The sequence below is a fragment of the Arachis stenosperma genome, chromosome 2 (genome assembly GCF_014773155.1).
Source record: "Arachis stenosperma cultivar V10309 chromosome 2, arast.V10309.gnm1.PFL2, whole genome shotgun sequence".
Classification (NCBI taxonomy): Eukaryota; Viridiplantae; Streptophyta; class Magnoliopsida; order Fabales; family Fabaceae; genus Arachis; species Arachis stenosperma.
Window position 1 is genome coordinate 49,673,669 of NC_080378.1, and position 9,622 is coordinate 49,683,290.

Here is a 9,622-nt window from a genome sequence, read left to right on the forward strand (position 1 = left end):
ATAATAAGAACATACTTCCCTGCAGTTCCTTGAGAAGACGACCCGAGGTTTAAATACTCGGTTATCAATTTTAAAGGGGTTTGTTACTTGTGACAACCAAAACGTTTGCACGAAGGGATTTCTGTTGGTTTAGAATCTATATCTACAATGCGACTATTTTTATAAAATTCTTTACTAGCAAAAATCCTAACGTCAAAATGGCGCCGTTGCCGGGGAGTTGCAACAGTGTTAATTTATTGATTGGTATTTATTTTTATTGCAAATTTTTTTCCTTTTTATTCTATCACTATGAACTGCATGTTTCTTTCGTTAAATGATGCATTCGCTTCCTGATCCAAGCTTGCCAACATTTGACCCTGAAATTGAAAGAACTCTTTCACATATAAGGCGAGCTAGGCGTAGGCGACTCTTCTTTGAGGACGAACCTGAACTGTCATTTAAGGAAGAAACAAACCCCCTTTCTACTGATCCAGTTCATTTACGTGCAGATGACATGGCAACGCCTAGAAGAGTCACCATCCAGGAGGAAGGAGCCCCTGATTTTACGCTCCAACCATTCCAGGCACACCACCCAGCAGTAGCTGTAGATTTTGAAATAAAATCTTCACTACTCAACTTGATGCCCAAATTTCATGGCTCACCTGCTCAAGAGCCTATCAAGCATCTTAGAGATTTCCAGACCGCTTGTTCTACTGTTAAGCGTGATGGCGCTGATGAAATCTCTATTCTATTGAAAGCCTTTCCGTTTTCTCTAGAGGGAAAGGCAAGAGAATGGTACTACACTCAGCCCTGAGAAACTGTTTCCAACTGGGATACACTTAGGAGAGAATTTCTGGATAAATTCTTTCCAGCTGAAGTTGTTGATAAGCTAAGGAAGGACATGTCTATGATCGTTCAGGATGAATCTGAGACCCTCTATGAATACTTGGAACACTTCAATACACTTCGAGATGCATGTCCCCATCATATGATTGACAAGATAGTTTTGCTCGGTTACTTTACACAGGGTCTGAGATCTCAAGATAAGACCACACTGGAAGGTGCTTGCAATGGTTCTATGAAAAAGTACAAGACTACAGACGAAGCATGGCAATTGATCAGAGACATAGCTGACTCTACTAGGAATCATAGGCAGAGATAAAGTCGGTCAAGAGCTGTTGCGGAGGTATCCACTAATACAGAGACTACTGCTATAGCCCAGAGTCTATGTGAAATGACTAACATGCTGAAGCAGATACAACTGAATCAATAACAACCTCAGCAAGTTCAGCCTTCCCTACCACAGCACAGCCAGCAGTTAGTTCCACAAAGAGTGTGCGGTATCTGTGCAGATTACAGTCACTATACCGATGAGTGTCCGCAGCTCCAACCAGAAGACAATACTGTAGTAGCCACTCACAACTTTCATGACCGCCCCAATCAAGGGTACAATCAAGGTGGCAACTATAACCAAGAATGGCAGGATAACTCTAACCAAGGCTGGAGAGATAATTCTAACCTGGGTTGGAGGGACAATTCTAACAGAGGAGGCAGAGATAACAATGGAAATCAGAGGTGGAATAACAATAACAATTTCAGGCAGCAGAATCAGACTCAATCCTACAGAGCACCTCATTTAAGACAACCTCAAGCCTCCCAGCAAACTTCTCAAACCACTAGCATCTCTTCATCTCCTAATGATGAATTACTACAAGCCATTGATTAGAGACATCAGGCTATGGAGAATAGTATGAAAGCAACTATGAATGTTTTGACTTCTACTTTACAAACTCTTGTCTCACAGATTGGATAAATGAACAACTCCAACAACCAGTCCTCAAGCTCTAGTGGACTCCCCTCTCAACCATTACCCAACCCAAAGAGTGGTATTAATGCCATCACCCTAAGATCTAGAACCACACTGTAGAAGAGAAATCAAGAGGAGCCAAGCCCACCAAAACACGCCTCAGCTGAAGAGGTAGTAGAAGTAGAAGATGTTGAAGAGGAAGAGGACATACAGGACATAGCTGAGAGAGAAGAAGCTCAACCACAGGAGGAAGCACCAAAAGGTAGAAATCTTTAAAAAGGTTGAGGTAACTGTTTCCCTTTTTGATGTCATTCAACAGGTACTTAAATATGCAAAGTTTCTAAAAGGTTTGTGCATACATAAAGACAAAATTAATGAATTAGAAACTATTCCTTTAAGAAGCTCTATATCTGCTTTAATGGGAAATTTACCTGAAAAATGTAGTGACCCAGGTCCTTGTATAGTTAGTTGTACTATTGGAGGTGCAGTAATTTATGATTGCATGTGTGATTTGGGAGCATGTGTTAGTATAATGCCTTTATCTGTATATGATGTTTTAAGGCTCCCTCCCTTAAAAAGGTCGACAGCTCGTTTTGTGTTGGCAGATAAAAGCATTATTACAGTAGCTGGAGTTGCTGAAGATGTTTTGGTGAACATTAAAGGGCTCACATTTCCCACTGATTTCTATATCTTGGAGATGCCCAAGAATGACTCAGATAAGTTATCATCAATCCTACTTGGCAGACCATTCCTGAAGACATCAAGATTCAAATTAGATGCTTTTTCAGGAACATATTCTTTTGAAATAGATGGCCGAATAGTAATCTTCAATTTGAATGGAGTCACAAACAACCCTCCAGAAGATCATTCTATCTTCCATTGTGATATCATAGATGAAACTGTAGCTGAAATTTACCAGGAAGAGCTAGAAGAAAAGTACACAGAACAAAGTCCAAGTGTAGGGACTCTATTAACTGACAATAAGGATACTTCGGCATTTTCACAAGCTCCAGACAATCCAGAGCCTGCCCATGACCAGAAGATAGAATTGAAACCTCTCCCTCCACATCTCAAATACGCTTACCTAGAAGATGGGCAGAAGTTTCCAGTTATCATTGCACAGGACCTCACTCCTGAACAGGAAGAGCAGTTACTTAATGTGCTGACGAAGCACAAGAAAGCAATTGGATGGAGTTTGGCAGACATAGTAGGCATCAACCCTCAAGTATGTGAGCACAGAGTATTTTTAGAAGAAGGAGCAAGACCTGTCTGCCAACTCCAAAGAAGACTGAATCCCACTATTTTGGAAGTTGTCAAAAAGGAAGTGACCAGACTATTGGAAGCAGGTATCATCTATTCCATTTCAGACAGTGAATGGGTTAGCCCAGCACAAGTGGTGCCCAAGAAGTCTGGAGTCACTACAATGAAGAATGAGCATGGAGAGCTCATAGCAACCAGAGTACAGAACGCGTGGAGAGTCTGCATTTATTACAGGCGTCTCAACCAAGCTACTCGCAAGGATCACTACCCACTTCCATTCATTGATCAAATGCTGGATCGCCTATCAGGTAAATCACATTATTGCTTTTTAGATGGTTACACAGGTTATTTTCAGATTCATATAGCTCCTGAGGATCAGGAAAAAGACTACTTTTACATGTCCTTTTGGGACTTATGCTTACAAGAGAATGCCCTTTGGCTTGTGCAATGCACCAGCTACCTTCCAGAGGTGCATGATGAGTCTTTTCTCTGATCTTATTGAGGACTGTATGGTGGTTTTTATGGATGATTTTAGCGTTTATGGTGATTCTTTTAGCCTTTGCTTAGATGAATTATCTAGAGTATTAGATAGGTGTGTCAGTACAAACCTTGTATTAAATTTTGAAAAATGTCATTTTATGGTTAAACAAGGGATTGTACTAGGACATGTTGTATCTAATACTGGTATTTCTGTAGACCTAGCAAAGGTGAATGTTGTTTCTAGTTTACCTTACCCCTCCTCTGTGAGGGAAGTCCGTTCGTTCCTTGGACATACAGGTTTTTACAGGAGATTTATTAAGGACTTCAGTAAGGTAGCACTTCCCTTATCCAGATTACTGCAGAAGGATATTGAGTTCGAGTTCAGTGAGGATTGTAAGCAAGCATTTGATAAGCTGAAGACCAACCTGACTCAAGCTCCAATTGTGAGAGGACCAGACTGGAGCCAGCCGTTTGAAATCATGTGCGATGCTTCCAACCATGCAGTAGGAGCAGCTGGCTCAGCGTGAAGGTAAGGATCCTTTTGTTATTGCTTATGCGTCTAAGACTTTAGACGTTGCCCAGTCCAATTATACTACTACTGAGAAAGAACTTCTTGCTATTGTTTTTGCTCTGGATAAATTCTGAGCTTATTTACTTGGTACTAGAGTAGTAGTGTATTCGGACCATACAGCTTTAAAGTATCTATTAGCTAAAAAGGAGTCCAAACCAAGGCTCATACGTTGGATACTGCTTTTACAAGAATTTGATTTGGAAATAAAGGATAGGAGTGGTAACCAGAATCTAGTGGCTGACCACTTGAGTCGCCTTGAGCATATTAAGGATGATTCTGCTCCTATAGATGATAATTTCCCATTGGATAACCTGCAAGTAGTATCTGAAGTAGCCCCTTGGTACGCACCTGTAGCTAATTATCTAGTTAGCCTCACATTTCCTCCACACTTTTCTAAGCATCAAAGGGACAAGCTGAAAAGCGAGTCTAAATACTATATATGGGATGACCCATATTTGTGGAGATGTGGCGCTGATCAGGTAATTAGACGTTGTGTGCCTCAATCAGAATTCCCGTCCATTTTAGAGGCCTGTCACTCATCTGAGAGTGGAGGACATTTTGGCCCTCTAAGAACAGCTAGAAAGATCTTAGACTGTGGATTCTGGTGGTCTACTCTTTTTAGAGACGCTGCTGAGTTTTGTAAATCTTGTCTTCCATGCCAAAAATTTGGTAATATATCCAGGAGGGATGAGATGCCTCAACAAAATATGCTTTTTTGTGAAATTTTTTATGTTTGGGGCATTGACTTCATGGGTCCGTTCCCAAATTCTAATGGTCATTTCTATATATTGTTAGCTGTGGATTATGTTTCCAAATGGGTGGAAGCAATTCCTACCTGCACTGATGATGCTAACAATGTTGTTTCCTTTGTGAGAAACCATATTATTTGCCGCTTTGGATCACCACGAGCAATCGTGAGCGATCAAGGCACACATTTTTGTAACGGGAGACTAACAGGGTTAATGAAGAAGCATGGGATAATTCATAAGGTTGCAACAGCATACCACCCTCAAACCAATGGGCAAGCTGAGGTGTCCAACAGAGAGATAAAGCGTATCTTGCAGAAGATAGTCAAACCTCATAGAAAGGACGGGAGCACCAGGCTACAAGATGCACTATGGGCATACAGAACAGCAGATTAGAACCAGAGAACATGCAGAAACTGGAGACAACATTCATTCTACATAGTTTTAGTTTTTAGATCTAGTTTTTACTCCTCCTCTAGGTTTTTCTCTCTCTACACATTGATAATTTAGGATTTTATTTTTCTCTCACTTTTTTCATTGGGATATTGAGAAGAGTTATTACCTCATCAAGACTTCGTCATTCTAGTTCGTTTTCCTTACTTGGCTTTACTCTTCCATGTCCTTTGCTTTGTTAATTTTACCATTGGAATATTATTAGGATTTATTGAATACAAGGATTACTTTTATTTTTATTTGTTTATTTTGATTCTATTTACAATGTCTCTCTTTAATTCCTTTTCATATGTTATGAATTTTACATTCACAATGAGTGAGTAGTTTTCTAACTTGATGGGGAGTTGATTGAAAGGAACCAATTGAGTTGGAAGGCTTGAAAGAAAAATTGTAATTGGGTTATTGTTGGTTTGCCCTCTAGTCCCTAACATCAATCCCTTTTAATTAAGTGGGTTGCAATTTGTGAACGGGCATAGCATCCCAACTTGTTTGACTTTCCCTTACCTAGTAAGAGATAATTAAACAGGATAACCTTTGATTATCAATTAATCTAGAGAGTAATCTAACAACAGCGGAACTTCCAAATAATCAACTCCCAATCAAGGCTTTTATTTACATTATTCAAATTCTCCAATTTTATTTCCTGTTTACTCAACTCAAACCTTTTTGAAAACATCTGATTAATAAAATAGCACACTTTTCTACAACTCGTTGGGAGACGACCTGGGATTTATACTCCCAGTATTTTAAAATTTAAATTTCTGTGACACCTTTCTAAATTGATAAGTGGATTTCTGGTGAGTTAAGAACTATACTTGCAACGTACACATTTTAATAATTTTTAATTCACCAATTTCCGCATCATAAATTTTTCTCTGTGGTTGAACCACTGGCTTAGCGTCACCCTCCAATAGGATCTTGTGCATGCATCTAGCTGGGCTAATGCCCTTAAGATCACTGATGGACCACTCAAGAGCTGTCTTGTGTGTCCTTAGCACTTGTATTAGTGCTTCCTCTTCCTGTGGTTCTAAGGTAGAGCTTATGATTACAGGGATGATGGTAATGGTTTGAGCTCGGGTTTGGGAGGTTTCTCCTCTTCCTGAGGGATTTTCAAAGGTTCTATTATTCTCTCTGGTTCCTCCAGATCAGGCTAAGCATCCTTAAAGATATCCTCTAGCTCTGATTCGAGACTCTCAGTCATATTGACCTCTTTTACCAGAGAGTCAATGATATCAATACTCATGCAGTCATTTGGGGTGTCTGGATGCTGCATAGCTTTGACAACATTCAACTTGAACTCATCCTCATTGACTCTCAGGGTTACTTCCCCTTTTTGAACGTCAATAAGGGTTTGGCCAGTTGCTAGGAAAGGTCTTCCTAGAATGAGAGTTACACTCTTGTGCTCCTCCATTTCCAGCACCACAAAGCCAGTGGGAAAGGCAAATGGCCCAACCTTGACAGTCATGTCTTCAATCACGCCTGATGGGTATTTAATGGAGCCATCAGCAAGTTGGAGACATATCCGAGTTGGTTTAACTTCATCAGTCAACCCAAGCTTTTTGATAGTAGATGCATGTATTAGGTTGATACTTGCCCCAAGATCACATAGAGCTTGCTTGGTACAAGTACCCTCTAATGTGCATGGTATCATAAAGCTTCTAGGATCTTTAAGCTTCTCAGGTAAGCTTTTCAGAATGACTGCACTGCATTCTTCAGTGAGGTAAACTTTTTCAGTTTCCCTCCAATGCTTCTTATGACTTAAGATCTCTTTTATGAACTTAGCATAAGAGGGTATTTGCAAACGGAATCTTTATTTCAAGAGTCCTGAGATAGTCTGCAAAGCGGGCAAATTGCTTATCCTGTTCCGCTTGGTGGAGTTTCTGAGGATAAGGCATTTTGGCTTTGTATTCCTCAACCTTAGTTGCTGTAGGTTTATTGCTGATGAGCGGATAATATATACGCTTTTTGGCATTGTTTTTAGTATATTTTTAGTATATTTTAGTTAGTTTTTATTACATTTCCATTAGTTTTTATTTAAAATTCACTTTTCTGGACTTTATTATGAGTTTGTGTATTTTTCTGTGATTTTAGGTATTTTCTAGCTGAAATTGAGGGACCTGAGCAAAAATCTGATTTAGAGGCTGAAAAGGATTGCAGATGCTGTTGCATTCTGACCTCCCTGCACTCGAAGTGGATTTTCTGGAGCTACAGAAGCCCAATTGACGCGCTCTCAATTGCGTTGGAAAGTAGACATCCTGGGCTTTCCAGCAATGTATAATAGTCCATACTTTGCCTGAGATTTGATGGCCCAAACCGGCGTTGCAAATCAGCTTCAGAATTCCCGGCGTTTAACACCGGAACTGGCACAAAAATTGGAGTTAAACGCCCAAACTGGCATAAAAGCTGGCGTTTAACTCCATAAAAAGTCTCTACACATAAAATCTTCAATGCTCAGCCCAAGCACACACCAAGTGGACCCCAGAAGTGGATTTTTACGTCATTTACTCATTTCTGTATACCCTAGGTTACTAGTTCACTATTAATAGGACCTTTTGATATTGTATCTCTACCTCATGACACTTTACTCGTTTCTCATTGTATCTTCTATGGCATGAGTCTCTAAACTCCATGGTTGGGGGTGAGGAGCTCTGCTGTGTCTTGATGGATTAATGCAATTACTACTGTTTCTCATTCAATCACGCTTGCTTCTATTCTAAGATATCACTTGTTCCTAACTTGATGAATGTGATGATCCGTGACACTCATCATCATTCTCACCTATGAACGTGTGCCTGACAACCACCTCCGTTCTACCTTAGATTGAGTAGATATCTCTTGGATTCCTTAATCAGAATCTTCGTGGTATAAGCTAGAACTAATGGCGGCATTCAAGAGAATCCGAAAGGTCTAAACCTTGTCTATGGTATTCTGAGTAGGATTCAAGGATTGAATGACTGTGACGAGCTTCAAACTCCTGAAGGCTGGGCGTTAGTGACAAACGCAAAAGAATCATTGGATTCTATTCCAACCTGATTGAGAACCGACAGATGATTAGTCGTGCTGTGACAGAGCGCGTTGAACATTTTCACTGAGAGGATGGGAGGTAGCCATTGACAACGGTGAAACCCTACATACAGCTTGCCATGGAAGGAGCCTTGCGTGCTTGAAGAAGAAGATAGTAGGAAAGCAGAGATTCAGAAGATAGAGCATCTCCAAAACCTCAACCTGTTTTTCATTACTGCAAAACAAGTACTTATTTCATGTTCTTTTACTTTTTCACAATTAAACCTGATAATTATTGATATCCTGACTAAGAGTTACAAGATAACCATAGCTTGCTTCAAGCCGACAATCTCCGTGGGATCGACCCTTACTCACGTAAGGTATTACTTGGACGACCCAGTGCACTTGCTGGTTAGTTGTGCGGAATTGCAAAAGTGTGATTGCAATTTCGTGCACCAAGTTTTTGGCGCCGTTGCCGGGGATTGTTTGAGTTTGGACAACTGACGGTTTATCTTGTTGCTTAGATTAGGATTGTTTTATTTTTGTTGGTTTAGAGTCTTTTATTTGAGTTTAGTTTCACATTTTAAGTTTGGTGTCAATCGCATGCTTTTGTTTTCTTTTAATTTTTCAAATTTGCATGTTCTTAGTCCTTTCTTGATCCTTAAAAATTCTAAGTTTGGTGTCTTCTTTGTGTCTCCCTTTAAATTTTCGAAAATTTGTGTTTGATTTTCTAAAAATTTTAAGTTTGGTGTCATTTTGTTGTTTTTCTCTTTCCTCATTTCAAAAATCAAATCTTTTTCAAAATAATTTTCAATCATATCTTTTCAATTGCTAATTCCAAAATCTTTTCAATTAACTAATTGATTTAGTTTTTAATTTGTTTTGATCTTATTTTCTTTTAGTTTTCGAAATTTTATTTTATTTTCCATTTATTTTATTTTAATTTCTTTTTTTTCGGTCACCTTTAATCAAAAAAAAAATTTCTACTTTACTTGTGAATCCATATCATACTCCCTTTCTCCATCATGGACCTAAGTGGAATTGAGCAGTCCAGAAGGACTCTGGGGTCATATGCTAACCCTATTACAGCTGCATGTGGGAGTAGCATCTGTATACCTCCCATTAAAGCAAGCAGCTTTGAGCTAAATCCTCAACTCATTATCATGGTGTAGCAAAATTGCCAGTATTCCGGTCTTCCACAGGAAGAACCTACTGAGTTTCTGGCACAATTCTTACAAATTGCTGACACAGTACATGACAAAGAGGTGGATCAGGATGTCTACAGACTATTACTGTTTCCATTTGCTATAAAAGATCAAGCTA